Raw genomic sequence first — 10,276 nt, forward strand, 5'->3', positions numbered from 1 at the left:
GACCGCACCGCCACTTCCCAGCAAATTAGGGACACTGTTGCTCCTGGGGTATCGGCGAGGACCATTCGCAACCGTCTCCATGAAGCTGGGCTATGGTCCCGCACACCGTTAGGCCATCTTCCGCTCACGCCCCAACATCGTGCAGCCCGCCTCCAGTGGTGTCGCGACAGGCGTGAATGGAGGGACGAATGGAGACGTGTCGTCTTCAGCGATGAGAGTCGCTTCTGCCTTGGTGCCAATGATGGTCGTATGCGTGTTTGGCGCCGTGCAGGTGAGCGCCACAATCAGGACTGCATACGACCGAGGCACACAGGGCCAACACCCGGCATCATGGTGTGGGGAGCGATCTCCTACACTGGCCGTACACCACTGGTGATCGTCGAGGGGACACTGAATAGTGCACGGTACATCCAAACCATCATCGAACCCATCGTTCTACCATTCCTAGACCGGCAAGGGAACTTGCTGTTCCAACGGGACAATGCACGTCCGCATGTATCCCGTGCCACCCAACGTGCTCTAGAAGGTGTAAGTCAACTACCCTGGCCAGCAAGATCTCCGGATCTGTCCCCCATTGAGCATGTTTGGGACTGGATGAAGCGTCGTCTCATGCGGTCTGCACGTCCAGCACGAACGCTGGTCCAACTGAGGCGCCAGGTGGAAATGGCATGGCAAGCCGTTCCACAGGACTACATCCAGCATCTCTACGATCGTCTCCATGGGAGAATAGCAGCCTGCATTGCTGTGAAAGGTGGATATACACTGTACTAGTGCCGACATTGTGCATGCTCTGTTGCCTGTGTCTATGTGCCTGTGGTTCTGTCAGTGTGATCATGTGATGTATCTGACCCCAGGAATGTGTCAATAAAGTTTCTCCTTCCTGGGACAATGAATTCACGGTGTTCTTATTTCAATTTCCAGGAGTGTATTTCCATTCTTCATGTCCAACTCTTCCTTATTCTCCCATCTCACTTCACACATATCTGATACATCCAGTCTACTCTTCATCATTTCCTTTTGGCATTTTCCAGCTTGCCAGCCTGCAATAGTGTGGGTTGCATTTTGTGTTCCAATCCTTAATGCCTGTTTCCTCTTCCTGCTTTGTTTCCTCTTTCCTTCTTCATCCTCCCCCAGTGCTTCTGTATTTGATATTGATGTAACGCCCTCCGAGAAATCAAACTGAGGAGAAGTTTTACCTGTGGATTCTTTTACAAAGAGAGTATAAAATGGTTCCCTGTAGAAAAAATAATGTGGTAGTATCCCATTCCTTTGCACACAGGCAGATGGTTATTTTACTATTGTTTAATGAAACAGTACTTTAGCTCATACAATGTAAATTAATTCCTCCATTGTTCAATTAAACTAAGATTAAATGGTGATTTTGCTCATAAATGTTTATCTTGGTAACAAAGACAGCCATTCTTTATATGCATACAAAGTACACCATGCACTCACTTGTATTAAGAAAAATTGTGTGCTCACATGAGGGTTAAAATTTTACCAACAGACATCCAAGTACAAGTGAATAAAGGTCTATAACTAACTCACCAGTACAGATGTACTGAACGCAGAGTTAGGTTTGTTGAAGTGACACCTGTAAGATACCCTGGTGGAAAAATGCTGCTATTCAAGTCAGGAATTTATGAATGATGAGATGATTACTTGAGCAGTGTGAATGTTTAATATCATAGTGTTATGTATGAAATAATATTTGGAAAATTTATACACAAAGTACTGGTACATCATGAGGAAAACAGTTCAATATTATTACTATGTTCAACATAAACCAGTGTTGGTAAAATTAGTTTTAGAAAATTATATAACTGTGTGTATCATAAGTCCAAAATTGACGTTCTCCTGTACAATAGAAAGAAATAATCTGTAGACTGTATGTTATGAGATGAATAAAATGCAAATACAAAAAACAAATACACGGAGAAGGACAGCAGAATCGCAACACTGCAAACAATATGCATACGGGGTATACAGTATTACATACATACATAGTGTACAATTTTATAACGTTATTTACAGTATGATACATCTTTTACATAACTTATAGCTTTAGAAATTCAATTAAATTGTATATAGTGTAATTTATGAAGAATTGTTTCAGTTTCCTCTTGAGTATATGAAGGTTATCAATGTCCTTTCTTTATATTCAATGCAAGCTAATTGTTAGCTTTTATTTCAAACTGGATAGCTCCTTTTTGCATTATGTTGAGAGTTACTGAGTTTTTATGAAGGTTTTGCTTCTACTTTGTGTCTTGATTGTGACTGTCATGATTAGTTGGGAAAATTTTTGTTGTTTTTGATTACAAATATCATCAGTGAATAGATATATGGATTTGTGAATGTCAGTATCCCAAAGATCTTGAATAGGTTCTACAGGATGTCCAATTTTTAACACTGCAGATCAACTTCACAGTTCTTTATCGTACTTTAAGACTTTTTCCATTTTTGCAGCCTTTCTCCAGAATGTTATACCATACGAGATCAGAGATTGGAAGTACGCAAAATACAAAAACATTATTATTTCCCTACCAACACAGGGTGAAATAGTTCTTAGAGTAAAGCATGCAGAACTTTGTTTCTTGATCAGGTGATCAATATGTTCAGTCCATCTTAACTGATAATCTGCTCATACGCCTAGAAATATTAAGTGGGGAGTTTCATTTCCTGACCATTGGTATCAATTTAAGAATCTTGTCGCTTATTTGCTATCTGAAACTGCATTAGATTTGATGTCCAGAGATTTACTGACAGACTGCTTGCTATAAATCATTTCTATACTTTGTGTGTTATTGTTTTAGTTGTGATCTATTTTGAGAACTTCACAGCTTTGGTAAGGGTAATTGAGTCAGCAAAATTCAGTATATTTACCTTGTTATTTACTGATGCTGGGCAGACATTAACTTACATGAAGAAGACCAGCAGTCCAAGGATCGAACTTTGAGGAATACCACACTTAATAGTTCCTCACTGATTTTATTGGTTCATCTGCATCTGTTAGGACAACTCTTCGTTTCTTGCTGTGTAATCAAGAATATAACCAAGTTTGTGACTGGCATCTGATGTGATAGCGTAAGAATTTTTGTACTAATTTGTTATGTTTTACATTGTTAAAATCTTTATTTTTACACATTTTACCATTATTAACAGTGAACAATTACTGTCTCTACAGATGCAAATTGAAATATGCACATGTAGGGAAAGTTACTTGTCATAGGCAAGTACTATAAAAGTCAAATTATGGTTATTTCATCAGTAATTTTTCTTTATTTGTCGAAAAATATCTATATATGATGTAATAAAAAATTGTTATTGTAGGTGTAATTTATGTGACTGCATAGAGTGATAGCATGCTGTCACTCAGTCTGTTATGTATGCAATCTAGAACTATATTCATGTACTTATTATAAAAATTTCCAAATGTTTATCTTTATTATAAAGCAGTCGCAACAGGATATACTAGTACTTATGTCAGGGAGAATTATTATCTGGAGTTAATATTTTATTTTCCCTAAGCATGAACCATGATTACAATTGCAGAACAAGAAAATAAAAATGGAAAATTTCGTTCCTAAAATGATTCAAAGTGTGTTAAGAACACTTTACACATGACCATTTTCATTTGGAGAGGTTTATTGATTTATGTGTGTGTGTGTGTGTGTGTGTGTGTGTGTGGGTGGGTGGGTGGGTGGGTGGGTGGGTGAGAATTGTTGTCTATTCGTACCATAATATACATAATCTATATAATTTAAGTACAAGAGACATGTCAAATATTTGTAGTAAAATGTTTTTGTTGCACATTTATTGAGCTCTTATCTAATAACTCTTCTGATATGGGTGTCAATAAATGTACCAATAAATATGGGAAAATGTAAAATATTCTTGTGTATTTGCTATTATAAAGAGAAAAGTTAATAAAGACCATAGATAAAGAGAAATTAACAAGCATAAATGGTTAATTTGTTGTATCTCATAGCTCTAAGCCAAACTAATTCCAGACACTGAATGCAAACATTATGTCTATGAAAAATATGTACATAAGTACACCACTTTCATCTATTCTAGAGATGTAATGTCAAAAATGTACAGAGCTCTAATGGTCAAATCATATTCCATACTGAAGTTGCCTTGAAAGCTATGTGTATGTAATCTTACAGGTTTTCTTGTTATTGGATATCTTAGGAGGCAGATGTAATGTCAATATTGTTTAGTTATTTCTGTGCAGTCTCTCCAGAGGGACTGCACTGCACTGCTAGTTAGATCATCTATACTTTGCAATGGTGCATGGATGTTAAATGTTAATCGTGAGGAGAGGAGACAGGAAGTGTTGTGGTGGTAAGCTTGTACAGGAAGGATGCAAAACATGGTGCTCTTGGGAATCATTTTATTGATCTGATGGAAGATATTATTATTACAAAAGGAATATCTCTATGCATTGAATGATGAGATTGGGATTTAAGATAAGGAATGACAGCATTTTACTTTATTGTGGCAGCATTATTTAGGCATTTCTGGTTTAACACAGGAATTTCTTGTTATTTTTATAAAGCTTTGTCATAGCCAATACTAATAGATTTGAAAGGACAAAAAGAATTTAATCATTAGTTTGAGGACTTTTTGTTAGAATATTTTATTCATGTTGAGTTACATTTTTTGTATTTCTCCAGTGGTAACCTACATAATTGTTATTTGTAATGAAATATTTTCTTATTGCTTGCTAGGCCATCAACGGTGAAATTTTGCAAGCAGAGTAGTGTTAAGAAATGTTTGAGGTGAATTTTTTTAATACAGCTTCTCGTGAAGAATTTTTGTCTATAGAGTAACTCAGATTATCCTTCATCATTATCCAGCTCCCATTACCAGCTGAACATTCTTTTCTTAGAGAGATAAATTTAATGACAACCAAGTTGTTGTTGTTTTTTGGGGGAAGAGACCAAATTGTGAGGTCATTGGTCTCATCAGATTAGGGAAGGATGGGGATGGAAGTCAGCCGTGTGCTTTCAAAGAAACCATCCTGGCATTTGCCTGGAGTGATTTAGGAAAATCATGGAAAACCTAAATCAGGATGGCAGGACGTGGGATTGAACCGTCGCCCTCCCGAATGCGAGTCCAGTGTGCTAAGCACTGCTCCATCGCGCTCGGTAATGAGTCCCAGGTTTGGATTGCATATTTAAGAGATTGCAACGTACTATCGCAATTCACTGTAGTTAGTACCAGTTCAGAAACTGAGATGCGCCTTTTCTCATTTGTCTAGGAGAGCAGATGCACAACGTTTTTCATTGCAATACAGATAAGCCAAATACAGAATATAAGAGTTTTCAATTTCAAAGAGTCAATTAACAGTGTCGAGTTTAATTATTCTCATTAAAGTTCAGAGACCTTTTTTTAAATACAACAGACAGTGTTAGTTCAGACAAGGCATATGTCATTTACTTTCTCACAGTCGGATTTGCTTCTCATTCTCACAGACAGGTTTAGTTTTTAACTGTAAATGTGAGGTTAGCTTATGCACATATTTGTTTTCTATGAATGGACTTTTTTGTATGCAGCAGCTTAGATTCATAAAGAGACTATACACTCAGAAAGAGACAATCCAGAAGTTATGCAAATAGGTGCACATTCAGAGAATCTTCTTTATCTTTTAAATGTATTATGATAACTTTCAACCTCATATGGATGGCAGTGTACATTGATAATATAAAGCTTGTATAGTGCATCTGAATGCTCATTCTGTAACATAGGCATCTTGAAGGGGGTGGGATGGGGAGTGATGCACTTGTCCCCCTGCCCTACAATCAGGAGTGCATAGTTTTCTTTCTTTACAGAATTCTCATGCATCATGGATGACCATCAGTTCTGTGGGATATAGTACATTTTTTGTCACCTATAAAATTAGTTCTTTTCTTGAAACCGATTAGTTCGTTTATATCAAAAGTGGAAATTGTAGAATCCTGTCACCCCCCCTCCTCTCTATCATTTGATAAATTCCTGCAGAAGTCCATACTTATGGATATGCCTGTTCTATGGTCTTTTGACATACTTTTCATAGTGGTCATCATTTGAAGAGAAACACTGCCATTCACTTTAACTCCAATTCTCTCATTTTGATTGGCCAAATTTTGAGAAATTAAATCACTGCAACATCCATTCATTGAAAAGATCACGTAATTCTGCAGATTTATCAACAGTCTAATTCACTGGTAATGTGTATTAGGAAATTTCGTTGTTTTATCCTGCTACACAACTTTAGACTATATTTCTGAGTATTTTTAATTTTTTCCTTGATACATCAATGGAGTAAGCTTTCTTTATTTCTAATTTGTAGAAAAAATTATTTTAACTACATCACATTCCCTGATTACACGTCTTCACCTGTATTACAAAAAGAGACAACCTTAAATGAAACACTTTTTTAGCCTGATCTCGTAGCAGACTTTTTTTGTGTCTTTGTGCATATAAAGCCGCATTATCTCCTGATGACCTACATTTCATTGTGGCATGTGACAAAACATTGGTTCTTTCTTTATTTCACTATGACGAAGGGTATGAGGGCCAATATTAGGGTCCTTAATCCTATTTCTGCATTGCTGTGCTAAAACACAGTTGTTATTTACCAATGTCCTAACCTGGGTCGAGGTTCCATGGTGCCAATACGTTGTAGCTGCCTGAGTGTCACACAAGTCTGTTTTATCTTGTTATGAAGTGTTGTAGAATGACTCTGAATTGCCTCTTAACAGTTCCCCCCTAAGAGCCACTGCAGACATGTGTTTTGTGTTACTTGTAATGTCGTGTAGGACGTTTTGCTGTCTAAGTCACAGACAGAATTTTCATAGAGCATTTTTGAAAGCGTATTACTCATATAGTCTTGGTTTCGTGACCATGTTTAGTTTGCTGCTAATAAAGAACGGGAAAAGTTTCCTCACCATTCCCAGTAAGTCCTCCACAGGTTTGTGAAAAACCGTTGCCTGTCGAAAGTCACTCTAAATACCGGACTGCTGCAAGTTTCTGCTGTACAGTTGAGGAGTTTTACGCAAAGCTGCTCTTTTTCTGTTAAAACTAATGGTCGTCGTCTTGTTGGGACTCATTTTCCCCCGTATTTTTCTTTACACCAGTCTGTCGTAATGTGTCAGTGGCATTGGAGTCGTTGAATGGTGGTTTCATTAACTCTCCCCGTCGTCAAAAACGTTGAGTTCTCAAAGAAATATGTTGTCTGGGTGGGCGGTGTGTTTGGGATGTCATTGATGTAAATTGTGAATAGAGTAGGTGACAACAGCGAGACTTGCGGCAGCGCGGCGCTTGATATCAGGTTACTGACCTTCGACATACACTTTGAGCCGTCTACTGTGAAGAAAGGTCAACACCAAAGACAGCAGCCATCGATCTGGTGTACTAATTGAAGATGTCTGTGACGTGAGCCTCAGAAGTTGCAGTTCCGCCGAAACTTTTGGTTGAAACTCGGACAGTTGCGTCCTGAGTTGTTGGTTTTTCAATTTGCTTCTTAATCAAACGTTGAAAACCTTTGTTCACGCTGGTGAGAAAGCTAATGAGATAGTGCTTAATCGCTTATGTGAGGTCTCTGATTCTCTTTGGGATTGGTACGCAGCATCCAGGAAGTAAAGGGATTAGATGGGGTCAGTAATAGTAGCGACTTCCTCGGGAAGTTCTTGAACTGTTTACTTATGATTTTGCGGGGACCAGGCGCCTTTTCATTGTTCGACTTAGGAAGAATAGTTTTCACTTCCGATGGTGATGTGAGTAGCGGTTGTGCAGACTAGTTTTCACTTTTGATAGTGTTGTGAGCGTGGCTGTACCTATATTTCGTTGATCTGAATGCGCTCTGACAGTTGTTACGTTGTAAACTTGTATTCTCGTTCCAGTAATTTCGGTGATTCTTGGAGTAAAGACGACTGTGCCTCAAACATCGTGGCGAAGGTGTCTGCTTTGCACAGAGTATCTGCAGAAAGGTCTCGATGTGTAAGAACTGGATTTTTTGGAGTCTTCTTTGCTTGTATCTTCTTAACAAGCTTCCTTCCAGCCTAAGTCTACATTGAAAAGGTCGATATTTTGTCTTCCCACTTTTCTGTCTTTCTCCCGGGGAGGCGTCTTCGTGGCTCCCTACGTAGGCAGTGCATTGCTCAACGGTATCTGGGGTCTCTTGTCTTCTGTCAAAGTTTCTGGTAACTTCTCTTTTGGATTCTTTCAGTTCTTTGAGTGTGGCAAGGGATCTTGATAGACTGTGTCGTGGATGACTATCACGGGCAGCAGTTTGTCTGCCTCTTTGATTGTGGCGGTAAGGTAATATATTGGCTAGTCTATCTTTTCTGCAGTGCTGACAGTGAGTATGGGCCTGCTGTTGTTGAAACTGGTCCCATTTTGTTTCCTTATATGCACGTCACCTTGGGAAAGTGGTAACTAGACCGGATTCTGGTCGACGTAAGGCTATTAATCGATTGCAATTCCCATCTGTTCCGATGTTATGTATGAATGCATGCTCTCGTGGTGATATCCATTAATAAAATATTCTTGGGTTTCAAGCAGCATCAGTCAATTGGTTAACTACCCACGAGCTTTCGGCAGAGATCTCCTCTGCCAGTGCCAAGTGGTTCTCTGTCATTTGAATACCGCCGTGATCACATAGCCGCGCTGCCACCAGATATAGCACTGGTGCCCAGTCCCGCATCATGTATAGCAATGTTTTGGTGGCGCGGCCGCCATGCCCATTTCAACTCACCAATCACAGGATCCCAGGTCATGCATACTGAGCTCCAATCCACTCTCCTTATTTAGGGTGTTGTCCGATATTTTGATCTCTATTGCTTCATTTATTATGCTATCCCAGAAGCTGTTGGTTCATTTACTAACAGAAGTATCATAGAATGCAATTTGGTGTCCATTTTCCAGTACACGTTCTTCTACAACTTTTAACGAAATCGTCGAAATGAATGGGATTGATTTGAAATTTCGTTAAAGAAGAATAATAAAATTTATCTGTTGTTTTTAAGTTAATTTTCTTTCGTGCGAACTTTGTTGTAGAACCACTCTCTTATTTTCGTGTGGTAATAAAAAATTTTTACTTACTTAATTATTACGTACATTTAAAGAAAAAATAATATTTACGTGAACTCATATGAACTGGTTAAGAATATTAGGTTGAGAATTGGGTCCTTTAAATCATTCGGCCTTGGCATACACTTTCCTGATGCAGTGGATTTTTTGTTAAATATTTTTACTGAATTTTATCCCGGCACTAGCCATAGAACACAAGATTACCTCTATTAGCAGAAAATGTTTTAATTATTGCCAAGCCGACATTTATCACTGATCAAACCTACTTCATTACACATTTAAGATATTTTGAAAGAACCAAACTGTTTCAATTTCAATGTTAACTAACATTAGCTATCCGCCTACGAATGCACAAACGTATAATTAATTCAAATTTTATCAGCCACAGGATCACTGAAAAAGAAGAACAATTTCTTAATTCACCATTGATTTTTATGCATCTGTTCCCGATTTACGGGTTTGCTATTGTTGGTCGCAGCACAGCCCAGCAACACCGCTAAAAAATGCTGAAAAATTCTTAAAGAAATTTTATAGATGACGTGGGCAAGCTAATTTACATAAATAATTCACACTTTTGATAAACTCTAATATATTTAGATCAAACAACAATACAACTCACATTAATTCGTAACGCATCGTCTAATGGCGGCTAAGTCCAGACAGAGACAAAAGAAGTCTACCCATTCGTAAAAAACTCTTTCACAGTGTCCTACCGCAATGGCTTCTGAACAGAGAAGACCAAAGAATACATAATGCATTGTGCTTAAATAGTATTGCTGACTATTAACATTTCTTTGCAAATTGACGATATTATTCTCTTCTGGCAACATATCTCTGCTATCGCAAATACTGACACATTTTACAATCACATAATAAATACAGAAAAATTCCTATCCTAAATACAGAGAAATATTACAACAAAAAATATAAGGAGAATAACAAATGTCTTTTACACCACATTCAGTAATATTTTTTGTTCAATAATTACGATATATACAACTTGCCCAGAGCGGCGTATATGGTACAAATAAACTATTTTTTTTTTTTTTTTTTAATAACGTGAGTTTGCCAGGGAACGTTACATTGCCCCCTGGCAACATTTGGCAAAGAGTTTTTACACTTTGACACAATGGTGCCAGTAACGTTCTTTACACTTGTATATTTTACGGAATGGCTCTTTTATTTAGTCCCAGGGTTA

This window comes from Schistocerca serialis, chromosome 2 (genome assembly GCF_023864345.2).
Source record: "Schistocerca serialis cubense isolate TAMUIC-IGC-003099 chromosome 2, iqSchSeri2.2, whole genome shotgun sequence".
Taxonomy (NCBI): Eukaryota; Metazoa; Arthropoda; class Insecta; order Orthoptera; family Acrididae; genus Schistocerca; species Schistocerca serialis.